The sequence below is a fragment of the Giraffa tippelskirchi genome, chromosome 4 (genome assembly GCF_054371585.1).
Source record: "Giraffa tippelskirchi isolate mGirTip1 chromosome 4, T2T-mGirTip1v1.2.pri, whole genome shotgun sequence".
Taxonomy (NCBI): domain Eukaryota; kingdom Metazoa; phylum Chordata; class Mammalia; order Artiodactyla; family Giraffidae; genus Giraffa; species Giraffa tippelskirchi.
In genome coordinates this window covers 41386194-41398269 of record NC_137278.1, presented here as the reverse complement: position 1 = coordinate 41398269, position 12076 = coordinate 41386194, and the positions used below count along the sequence as shown (strand labels likewise).

The 12076-nt window shown below is 41.8% G+C and overlaps 1 protein-coding gene across 2 annotated transcripts in view; it reads right to left on the bottom strand.

The window, feature by feature from the left end:
• The window catches only part of SPRED2 (sprouty related EVH1 domain containing 2), a 132868-nt gene that overhangs the window by 54473 nt on the left and 66319 nt on the right, over window positions 1-12076 (bottom strand). The window lies entirely within an intron of this gene.

The following is a 12076-nucleotide window of genomic DNA, read 5'->3' as shown; positions in this document are numbered from 1 at the left end:
TCACAATGAGTTCTGGTCCAAAAAGTACCTTGTAAATTAGCTGTCTAAAACTAGAAAACGTATTTTTCCCCACAGAACAACATAAAATGGTGAGCACCAGGATTCCCAAGTCAGCGCACGAAAGCCTAATGAATTCCTAAAATACTTGAATCACAGATCCATTCCCAAATGGTTTTTACCACTCACTGACAGTCTCCTTTTTTTTTTTTTTTCTTTTCTTTATTTTCTTTGACAGTCTCCTTAACAGACACCTCTCTCCCTCCTTGGGTGGAAGCAGCCAGTTCTACTCGGCTCTGGCTGGGTTTTGCCAAGAGTTTTCCTACCTGGGTGTGGGGTAGGGGAGACAGGACAAGCAAGGAGAAACTTAAACTCCAGAGGTAGGCTTCATTTTGGGGCCTCGGAATTTGACACTGCTTGAATATCTTGAATAGCTCAAAACAGAGCCGCCTGACAGTCACCTGCTAATAAGGTTGAGGAATCTTTACACCAAGCTTTCCTGATGGCTCAGATGGTAAAGAATTCGCCTGCAATACGGGAGACCTGGGTTCGATCCCTGGGTTGGGAAGATCCCCTGGAGGAGGGCATGGCAACCCACTCCAGCACTTTTTACCATCTGAGCCACCAAGGAAGCCCCCACTCCAGTATTCTTGCCTGGAGAATCTCCATGGACAGAGGAGCCTGTTGGGCTACAGTCCATGGGGTCGCAAAGATTCGGACACGACTGAGCAGCTAAGCAACAGCAGCAAGCAGACAAACCAAACGGAAAGCACTTAAGTGATCTGAACTCCCAAGGATGGGTTTCATGCAGTGTGACAACTGTAATAGTCAGTACCAATGCTTTAGGAATGCGAACAAGTGTCACCATTCTTTTCTTTTACAGAGGCAATGACAGCAATTAATTAGAAAGGCAGGAACCAGGCAAGGCTCACAGGGTCATCATGTAGCAGCCACCCTTGGCTGGTCCTTGACTTACACACAGACGGACAGGATTTGATCTATGAGGGCAATTTCCTTCTGAGATATTACAAAACAGAGCCATGCTCTTGGTACATGTGCTTCCACGAAGTTTCTTTCCTGCCATAAAAAGAACTGGGAGGTAAGGAGAATGTGTAGGCCAACTAACTACCAAGATGGCTCACAGTTTAACACCATCTCCTTAAAATACTGTTTCATTTGTAGGAGAGTTTTCTAGTTTGAATTCAGAAAGAACGTCCAAGGAACACTAGGGCTAATGAGGAAGACTGACAGCCATTCGGTTTTAAGACTTAGGATCTTCACAGATAATGAGAGCTTCGGAGGCTAATAAGCTGCTGAATTTGGGCTTTCTTCCTGGCTATCACCAACACACTTACTCCAAGAAGCCCAACCAAGCTTTTGGTCACTCATTCAGCGGTACCTAAAGACTACTGCCCAAGGCAAGACAACCCAGCAGCCAGGGCCAACTTCTCCCAGCAGAGAGCTTTACAGGTAAGGTGGCAGTCTGAGTGGCCCAACAGATGCAATCACAACACCATGAAGCCATGCTGCAGGCTGTCATCTAGTATCAGGAGAGAGGATGAAAAGGCTCCTGTCCCAACATCTCATCAAGAAGAACTACCCAGAGTCCAGCTCATTCACCAGTGTGTTTCAGCCACCGCCCAGGACTAAGCTCATCCCTAGGGATGTCATGATCCCTGAAGGAAGCATAAATACCCCATCCAGGAATGAAAACTGCTCCATATCAAGCCATTTCCCACAGTGAGAAACGCAGGATATGGGAGCTCTTGAGCCAACTGAAAAGGGTGATCGGACATGATGACACCTTTTCTTGTGCTTGTACACAAGGAATTAGCCCTCATATTTATTGAAAGTCAAATCCTATTTCAAAGGGCAATTAATTTCACATCCATGTTCACTGAAGCATTATTCACAATAGCCAAGAGGTGGAAACTACCTAAATGTCTATCAGGGGATGATGGGTAAAGAAAATACATTCAACAGAATATTTTTCAGCTTTAAAAAGGGAAGATATCCTATCATATGTTACAACATGGATGAACTCTGAGGATATTATGCTAAGTGAAATAAGTCAGTTACAAAAAGACAAATACTGCATGATTCCAGTTTTAAATTCCAGTATTTAAAGTAGTGAAACTCAGAGAAACAGAAAACAGAATAGAGGCTGTGAAGAGCTGGGGATGGGGGGATATGGGAGTTGTTTAATGGTTACAGAGTTTCAGTGTTCCAAGATGAAAAGGTTTCAGAGATGTGCTGTACAATAATGTACATATATTTAACACGAATACACTGGACACTTAAAAATGGTTAAGATGGTAAATTTTATGTTTTTTACCCCCTCCACACACAGAAAGTCAATTAGTTTGAGAAATAAAAAGGGGGCTCTTGAAGTAGATACACTCAAAAATGACCCGAAATTCATAAATTCGGGGTTTTGGCTAAAGAACATTTCTGTTGTCCTCACATTACCACTATTTAAAAAAACCCTACAAACTCTCCCCGAATTATGAAAGTAGTATATATCCGTTGTGCAAACTACACATATTATAAGCATGCTTTACTCTAAGAAATATTCTTCTGTACCATGAGGAGAGATTAACAAAGTGTCAGACCTTCTCATGGTAACTATCAAAGGGAGATCTCGTGTTTCAAATAGGAATATAAGTGTTGCATACACTTTTGTTCCTTGGGATATAAGGCAAATTGCATACATGAAAAATACAAACATTTCCTTTGTAACTGGCTTCCCTGAGTCAAAAAATAGCTTTTTTTCCAAAATCCTCTCAAAGCAGAACAGAAGTTAAGCATAACAGGCTTTCCCCTAGTTGATAACTCTTAATGAATTCCCCTAATCCTTGGCCAATTCTGTTCTAATAGAATGCTTATCATGTTTACAAAATGAGCAACAGAATCCCTAAAAACTATTTTTTATGACAAGTACCTTTTTATTTCTTCTATTCCAACCTCAGTTTTTCAAATTATTTAAAACATACATACACACACACAGACGCATTTTTAATGATTCCATTTCTTTAACATGGGGGCTAGTGATGTTTTTTAAGTATTTTTCAAAGCAGAAAGAGGGGCTGTTTTATTTTTCTTTGGAATGAGCTCCTGCCAGATTTTGCACACTGCAGTTCTTTGGTGATGTGATGAGAACACATGCCCACCCACAGACACTAATTTTGCTCCTCACCCTTCCCAAGCAGCCTCTATGACACATGCTGTCTGCACTCCATTTGATGGAATTCAAGAGGCCTAGTCAAACAGCAGGCCCTGTGGGGCCAGAGTGATGGCAGGCACCCCATCCCTTCCACTGGATGGGCACAAGGAATGAGTGTTTAAAAGAAAGCCACAAAACAGCCAAATCCAACTTGGACATCTCCAATCTGAGTATCTTTACAATTCTATGAATTAACACTGAAAATGAAAAGTCATCTTTTGGGCTGAAATCTGGAAAGAGATAGTATCTTGCTGTGGTTCTCTGCAAAGAGCTCTGTGAAGATAATGCAGAGAACTCCTTGGGCTTCGCTCAGAGCATGCATAAGGAAGGCAGCCTGTCCCGTGGGCCAGGAGCTTTCTCTGAGGGCTGAAGTGCCATCCAGGTGCCAAGGCATGTGCTTGCTCTTTGGTGATCATTAGCCATGAAGAAATGCTGGGGACTTCCCTGGCAGTTCAGTAGTTAAGACTCTGTGCTGCCAATGCAGGGGGCATGGGTTCGATCCCTGGTTGGGGAACTAAGACCCCCATCTGCTGCATGGTGTGGCCAAACAATACAAAAACTAAAAAAAAATTTTTTAATTAAAAAAAAAATTATGGTGATTTAGAATCCAATTATGAATGGGCATAGCTTCTGTAACTGTCCCTTCTCCATCCTAAGACAAGCTGGGCATAGATGACTAGGCAAACAGGCTGTCAGCAAACTTATACCTGGAAGAATGCTCAGGATTATTAAGAGTCCATGCTGGTTTGATAACAGAGTGGTCATCCACCCCATTCACATGTCCTTAAGAGCAGGGTTGATGCCCTAAGCCCGTTCTGTATTTGTCTCTGGCTTTTCTGAGCCACACAGAAAAGTCGATATTTTCAGATAAACAATACAAGATTTATCTACAAGTGCTAGTAATCCCACCCACTGTGAGGGCAGAGTGGCCATAAACCCCGGATGTGGGGAGGACAGTGTAACAGCAGAACAGTGAGCAAAGGACAACAGGAAATGGACAACAGGCAGGTCCAGCTTTTCCCCGGGGCTACAGTTATAACCCCACATCCATAAATCATTCACCAAGCACTGCAAGGGCAGACTGTAGGCTCACTGAACAAGTCTTTCTAAATACAAATAAGTATTTTAATTTGATAACCTATAGTATTTTTAAATGGTTACTGAGTTCATTATAGCTTTGAGTCATTAGAATATAATTTTAATAGATGCTAAAAAGGGGAGGGGTCTTTAAAACTCAAAGATTAGGAAAGACTGCCCTTGGTGTTTACTAATCAGCACCACTTCAACATTCATCATGTTATAAACTTTTGAGAATTCACTCTCCTTGACTGCCACTCCCCTCAAGTAAGAAGGGGGAAAAAAATTCTTTGTCCAAGGTTACCGATCTACTTGGCTCAGAAACCAGCCACCAAAACTATCAAATGAATTTCTGAGTAGGGCAGTTCTTTCTCTGATATGAGAGCCATCCAAGAAAAGATAGATTCATAAGAATCAGAAGGGAAGAGCTAAAAGTTGCTTCTACACAGAACAATTAGTGGCTCTGGAATATGGACTCTAATAAGCCCAGAAGGAAAGCCTGTAATGATGGATCTCCACTGAAGAGGGAATGAAAGCAAGGATGGGGCTGGGCCCAGATCACAGCCTTTTAAAATTTAACACTACCCAGCACAGAGCTCTGAACAAGGGCAGCATCTCATTCAATATCTATTAATCGCTTCCAAGTTGAATGATGGGAGATCCTAGGTACCAACTGTGCTCTGTATCGCCCCTCCCTCAAAAGGGAAAGTAGGCATCTGAAAACCAGGCGGTCACTCTGAACTGTGGCTCATGGGGCTTAACATCCAAGGGGCTCCCAAGAGCTACCAGAACCTGTAGGGATGACTATCACCACGGATGGTAGAGATCAATATGCCATGAGGGTAAAAAGTAACCAACGTCAAAAGAAGTCTATGCTGCTCTGAAATAAAATGGACAAGACCTGAGTTAGTCTCAACTGCACCAGTCACAGGAGAAAAAGACCTTTTCACAGACATAGAAAAACACCAATAAATCAAGAACTGTAAATGTTTTCATATACTTGCCTAAAATACTTTCTGTAGGCCTCAAGAGGGGAAAAAAAAAAGATATCAAAGTCAAAGATTTTAGCAAAATCAGGACAAATTAGGTAATCTCCCCTTAATTCACATTAAGTCACATTATTTTTCTGAAGACTTTTGACAAGATGAGCCCTGGGCTGGGTGTAGCATCCCACCAAGGCTTGGAGAGACAACTCTGCTCAGTGTAAGATGGCAAAACTCAGGCTTCAGCTCAAGCTACATTTTTAAAAAAGCGTTTCTTCCATAACTTAAAAAAAAATGTTAATGAGAAGGAATGAAAAAGACTCTCACTTTGAATCTGAAGTATTTTTTAATATCACCAAGTGCTATTATTAAATATTCACTATATATGCATGTGTAGACATACACATAAAAATAAGCAGTACAGATGTGGGCAGGAAAATTCTTAGCAAAACCCCCACATATTTCAAATACTGTTCTTCCTCATTATTGTCCTCACCATAATTAGCATGTTACAGCCTAACAGGTGGCTTTCATTTATAGAAGACAAATTTAATGAAATTTGGAGATGGTCGTGTCTCCAGAAACAAATTGGCCATTCTAAAAAAAGTGTACCCCTTAATCTACAAAGGGCTTCCCTGGTGGCTCAGCGGTAAAGAATCCACCTACTAATGAAGGAGACATAGGTTCGATCCCTGGGTTAGGAAGATCCCCTGGAGAAGGGAATGTCAACCCACTCCAATATTCTTGCCTGGAGAATTTCATGGACAGAGGAGCCTGGCAGGCTATAGTCCATGGGGTCCCAAAGAGTTGGACACAACAGAATGACTAAAGAACAACTAATCTACAAAACAAACAGAAACACACGGAACAGACCCATTTCATGCTGGTTCACCATATCATCCCAATTTCTGAATGTATTAAGATAAGTAAATTTAATATATTTACTGACAGTTTAAAGTACACATACCTCAAGGAAAACAAGTCATTATTACGAGCTTTACAAGAAAGGGGAAGAGAAAAAAAGACTGCCTTTTTTTTCCAGCTTGGTAACCCCAGATCTGTTTAACACTCTCCAAGTGATAACAAAATTTACCACCACAGACAGGGCTGCTCTACAAATACTAAATCTTAGGCAAATTTGTGGGCAGTTGTGTTTCGGGTCCTGACCCAGTCATTCTGGACAGACAGACCAGAAAAGTATAAATAGTACTGCTATAAACTAACCATAGCATCTGTCCCTAACAAGTAGGATACAAAAAGTATTTTTATAAAATATGAGGAGACGCTGAATGGACTGTCAACACAGATAGGAATGTTTAATACACTCAAATAAACAAGATATGTGCCTTAACTAGCCAGGCATTGTTTAAATTTAGTGAGTGAAGAGAGGGTCAGACAGGCGACACAGCCTCCCAATTATGCAGAACAATCCTTCAGATCATGTGAAAGCTATAATTAAATGTTGGTACCAATCTCTTCCACCCTTTCTCCCACCTAGAAGTTAATGCATGAATTCAGTATGAGCAAATTATGATTTGCAAAAAAATAATTCACTTAGTAGAGGAATAAAGCTTTCTGGCACTAAGTCATCCATCTTGGAGGAGAAGAAAAAGCACAATATTAAAAACAAAAATCCAACATAATCAATACAATAGTTTTATTGTTAGACTACCTCCTTAGTGCATCTTTTCTTTATTCTCTTATTTGTTTGTTTTAAGCTACCCCACTCCCCACCTTAAAAGGTATATACCACCTCTGCTGTTTCCTAGGCAGTATCATTTAAGGCTTACTAAAAGGTTTGGGTTAACACCATTTCTATCTGAACATGTAAGAAGAAATTTGTTTCCAGAAAGGGAGATGAGTGGATAAGACATCTGTGTTGATTAAAAGACCAGTGGTTACCTGTCTGTCCTTGCACGTGGGCACGCACACACACACGCACACACACGCGCACACACACACACACACACACACACACATTTAGTTACTTAAAATCAGAATAATTCCCCCCTCCCTTAAGAAATGTGAAAAGCAGACACCAGAAAGGTTAGGCAGAGGAGAAACCACAAGAAAATAAAGTTCATGTAAACAGTGAGCACATACCTGGCGGGTGATGCCATTTCCTCTACATCGTAGAGCCCAAGTGCTGGATATTAGCATTATTGCTACTACAGCGCTTCCGATAAAAATGGATCAGCTCTTGCGGACCTGAGAACCAGCTGGCTGCTTGAGAAGTGGTTTCCCCCATATATGATTCAGTCTCCTTGACAAATATACTGCATCGCACTGGATGAGTCATCCGAGGGTTAGTCCGCATTTTATAGGCCTGTTGTGTCATTACTCACATTCAACATCCTGCTTCTCAAAAGTGGAAGCTGGAAGCCTGACAACTGACAGATGCTTTTTCCAATTAAAATATGGTTTAAAAAAAAATTCCTGTAAGTTACGATGATCAATCATGGATGATACTGTGAAATGACCAGGGGAGTAAATGGCACAGCTCAATACCCAAGACTACAGTCTAGAGAACCACAAGTACAGGTTGTTTACCTGCCCCATCCCCAAATAATTTTGTTCAGCACTGAAAACAAAGACCCCTCCCCTCCTCTTTTAAGCTGTCAGTGAAATTAGCACAGGCGTTTTGGTTCTTATGTTATAAGGTTACCAAGTTGCAGGAGCTTTATGGAAAAAAAAAAAAAGATACATGTCAAAATTTTGTCCCTGGGACAATGCTGTCAGGTGGGTAGTGGCATTGTGTTTACAAAATGTCTACTTTAAAGAAAAAGTATGCTTGGGATGAAATGATCTAATATGTGAGATTTGTTATGAAGTATTTTTGGCCCCCAAAAAGGGAAGTTTAAAGAAATGTGACAAAATCGTGATTACTGTTGCATCTGTTTAGTGAGTATATGGGAATTGGCTCCATTAGTCTCTCTTTTTTTGAGTATCTTTGACACTTTGCATAACAAAATGTTTTCAAAAATTAAAAAAGAAATTCAGTTCCTGTGGTCTAAATGTACTGACACTTTTCTAGTTAGAATGAACTCACCATACATGTCAATGGGGGCATCATATGTGGCCCAGTGGGTGTGGGGGCTCCCAGCTGGAAGGCATGATACACATGTCCTGAGGCCACTGTGAGGGCTGTCCCCATTCCCTGAACCAATGCCTGGTGCCGTCACCTCCCAAGCCTGTCTGGTGGCTGTTGCTCACGCTTTCTTTGAGGATGTAAGCTCCAGCTTCGTTGTGAGCTCAATGTTGACATTCCGAGGGAGAGGTGACCTGCCAGCTTCCTTATATGGTTTTGGAAAGTCTCCAGTAGAGGTTATATAAGTCTGATTTGAGTCCTCTCGCACCAATCAGGTGGCACAACGTTTGCACGACTCACTTTATGCTCAAATTGGATTACTTAGGGAGAAGGCAATGGCATCCCACTCCAGTACTCTTGCCTGGAAAATCCCATGGACGGAGGAGCCTGGTAGGCTGCAGTGCATGGGGTCGCTAAGAGTCAGACACAACTGAGCGGCTTCACTTTCACTTTTCCCTTTCATGCACTGGAGAAGGAAATGGCAACCCACTCCATTGTTCTTGCCTGGAGAATCCCAGCGACGGCGGAGCCTGGTGGGCTGCCGTCTATGGGGTCGCACAGAGTCGGACACGACTGAAGCGACTTAGCAGCAGCAGCAATATTTGACAAGAAAATAGAAAAGACCAGTATGAAATGGTCTGAGACTTACTTCCTATACACAGAGGAGATGAAATTCTCTTCTAAGTTTTCTTTGTAACCCAGACCCTGGGAACTCTGAGGACATTTCTGCCATATTATTTATTTATGTGTTTGCACATAATAGGTAAATGTAATCTGAGACTTCAAGTGATAAATTGGGATAAAATTGAAAATTTCTTTGAAATTTTGTACATCTTAAATTTTAAAATGGACATTCTGTTAAAACTGTATAGTTTGAAGCTATATATATATTTTTTATAAAGTTTTAAATCACCTGTGTCTGAAAGTTTAAGAATGTTGTATGGGTATTAAAATCTTCATTTTAAGTAAAAAAAAAAAAAAAAAAAGGATTACTTAAACCACCGGAAGAAGGAAGAGAGCTTTGATTTTATGGCCAGAAAAAATCCATATATGGACGCTCTAATGTATGTTACAGGAAATCACTCTTGAAACTAGATGTTGTTTAAAAAGTCATCTGTGTTGCTAGGTACGTTCTCAAAGTGCGACAAGTCATCACAGGACACTGGGAAGACGGAGGTCCTGTGATGGGAAAGGAGGAAGTACCAGGCTGAGGCTCCCACCTCAGTCAACAGCCAACCCAGTCCTCAAGGGACCAGGCCCGAGAGGGCTGCAAACCGGCTGCAAACGGTTTTGATGGCCCCCATACCACATCATGTGACCCTCACAAATCCAAAATGTTCAGAACTCTGTGGCCTGGAACTGAAGCCTTTCCAGTTTTGAGATTCTTTCCTCAATCAGACTGTAAGCCACAGGCTTATCAAAAGGTCCCCTTGAAATTTAAAAATAACCTTTCACATACTTGCAAAGTAAAAATGACCCTAGCGCAACAGGTAAAAATGGGAGGGGGTGGAATTAACTTCCAGCCTAATCTGAGTTTCCATGAGTAGTGAAGAAATAAATCCATAGTTCATTAAAGAACTGTAGAATTCATATTTCACTAATTAAAAATACAAGAGTAATAATAATAATGTAAACACAGAGACAAAGAATGAGAATATGGCAAATATGGTAAAATGTTAACAAATGGAGATTTGGATATAAAGGAGTTCTTCATACTATCCATTTCATACTTAGAGAACAGTTGCAAGTTTCAAAATAAAGTTAAACACAGAAACACAAGAAAATATATAACCCTTGTTACCAAGAGATGTTTATGGATTTAATAACCACCATAGTTTTGCTGCTACTACTCTCACCTATTAAAAACAAAACCCAACAACTTAGACCTAAATGTAAACATTAGGAAGGGTTTCCCTGGTGGCTCAGTGGTAAAGAATCTGCCTGTCAAGGCAAGAGATGCGGGTTCAATCCCTGGGTCAGGAAGATCCCCCAGAGAAGGAAATGGCAACTCACTCCAGTATTCTTCCTGGGAAATTCCATGGACAGAGCAGCGTGGCGGACTATAGTCTGCGGGGCTGCAAAGAGTCGGACACAACTTAGCGACTAAACAACAACGAACACTGGGAAAGCCTCTGGGTTAGGACCCTTCATAGGGTCTTCCTTGCAGACAATTTCATAATAGGCTCCAAAACCAAAATAAAAGCTAAACAAACCTCCCAAGCACACATTTTGGGGAAAAAAACATACTACATCCTCGAGAATATTGTTTGCTTGTTTAGCCTTGCATCTCACAAGCTGATTTGACTGCAGGAACCCCTCACCCATTCCTATCCCTAAGAGTTAAAGAAAGCACTTTGGGAACTGCTGATGTAGATCATGGGTTACAGAATGCTTCCCCCCTCCCAATCTTTTATTCTTTAAGTTTTCTTCAGAACTCACCTCACTTGTAACAACAAAATAGATGTCCAGACTTGGTTTCTGTGCTTTGTAACGGAGATTTCTATTTGTCTGACTTCCTGGTGGCTCAGATGGTAAAGAATCTGCCTGCAATGTGGGAGATGCCAGTACAGTCCCTGAGTTGGGAAGATCCCCTGGAGAAGGGAATGGCAACCCACTCTAGTATTCTTGCCTGGAGAGTCCCATGGACAGAGGAGCCCGGTGAGCTACAGTCCATGGGGTTGCAAAGAGTGGAACACGACTGAGTGACTAACACACACACATGCTGGCGATTGCTGGAGGTTTCCCGACCACACAATGGTGCCCTTGCCACCATCCATGCCAGTTGAGGACCATGCACCTGTGCAGGGCAGGCTGATGGGTCACACTGGGTGTTGGTGTTTCTGTTAAGAGGGGGCAGTCCCTGGGCAAGGCCATCTGAAGGAGCAGCATGGGCCCAGCTCCACTTCACCTTACTTGGAATGTGAAAGCCAGCCTGGAAGTCTTCGACTTCTAGTACTGATTTTGGGGTATTAAGAAGCAGAACTTGCTGGGAAGAACATTTTACTTCTTGCAATATATTAAATTATATAAGAGTTTTAGCAATTATCTGTATGTATGTATGGGGGTGTGTGGCTAAAGTCCAAATACTGGTTAATGTTAAGATTTAAAAGCATAAAAGTAAATGTGAATGTCAATGACGTAGGTACCCAAGACTGTGTGTGTAGTGGTAAAGAGCTTAAAAGTGAAAGTGAAAGTCACTCAGTTGTGTCCGACTCTTTGTGACCCCATGGGCTATACAGTCCATGAAATTCTCTAGGCCAGAATACTGGAATAGGTAGCCTTTCCCTTCTCCAGGGGATCTTCCCCACCCAGGGATCAAACCCAGGTCTTCTGCGTTGCAGGCAGATTCTTTACCAGTTGAGCCACAAGGGAAGCCCAAGAAAACTGGAGTGGGTAGCCTATCCCTTCTCCAGGGGATCTTCCAAGCCCAGAAATTGAACCCGGGTCTCCTGCATTGCAGGCAGATTCTTTACCAATTGAGCTATCAGGGAGCTTGAGCCTGGAGTTAAATTATCTTGGTTCAAAATCCCATATGGCCCTTGTGTAACTTCTCTAAGCCTTTTCTTTGTCTGTAAAATGGGCGTAATACTATTAACAACCTCAGAGAAACATTCTGAATGGGATAAATGCGATCATACACAATAATTACTTAGCATATGGCCCGGCCACTTACAGAGCACTCGTTCATTTATGCAAACAATGATGAGG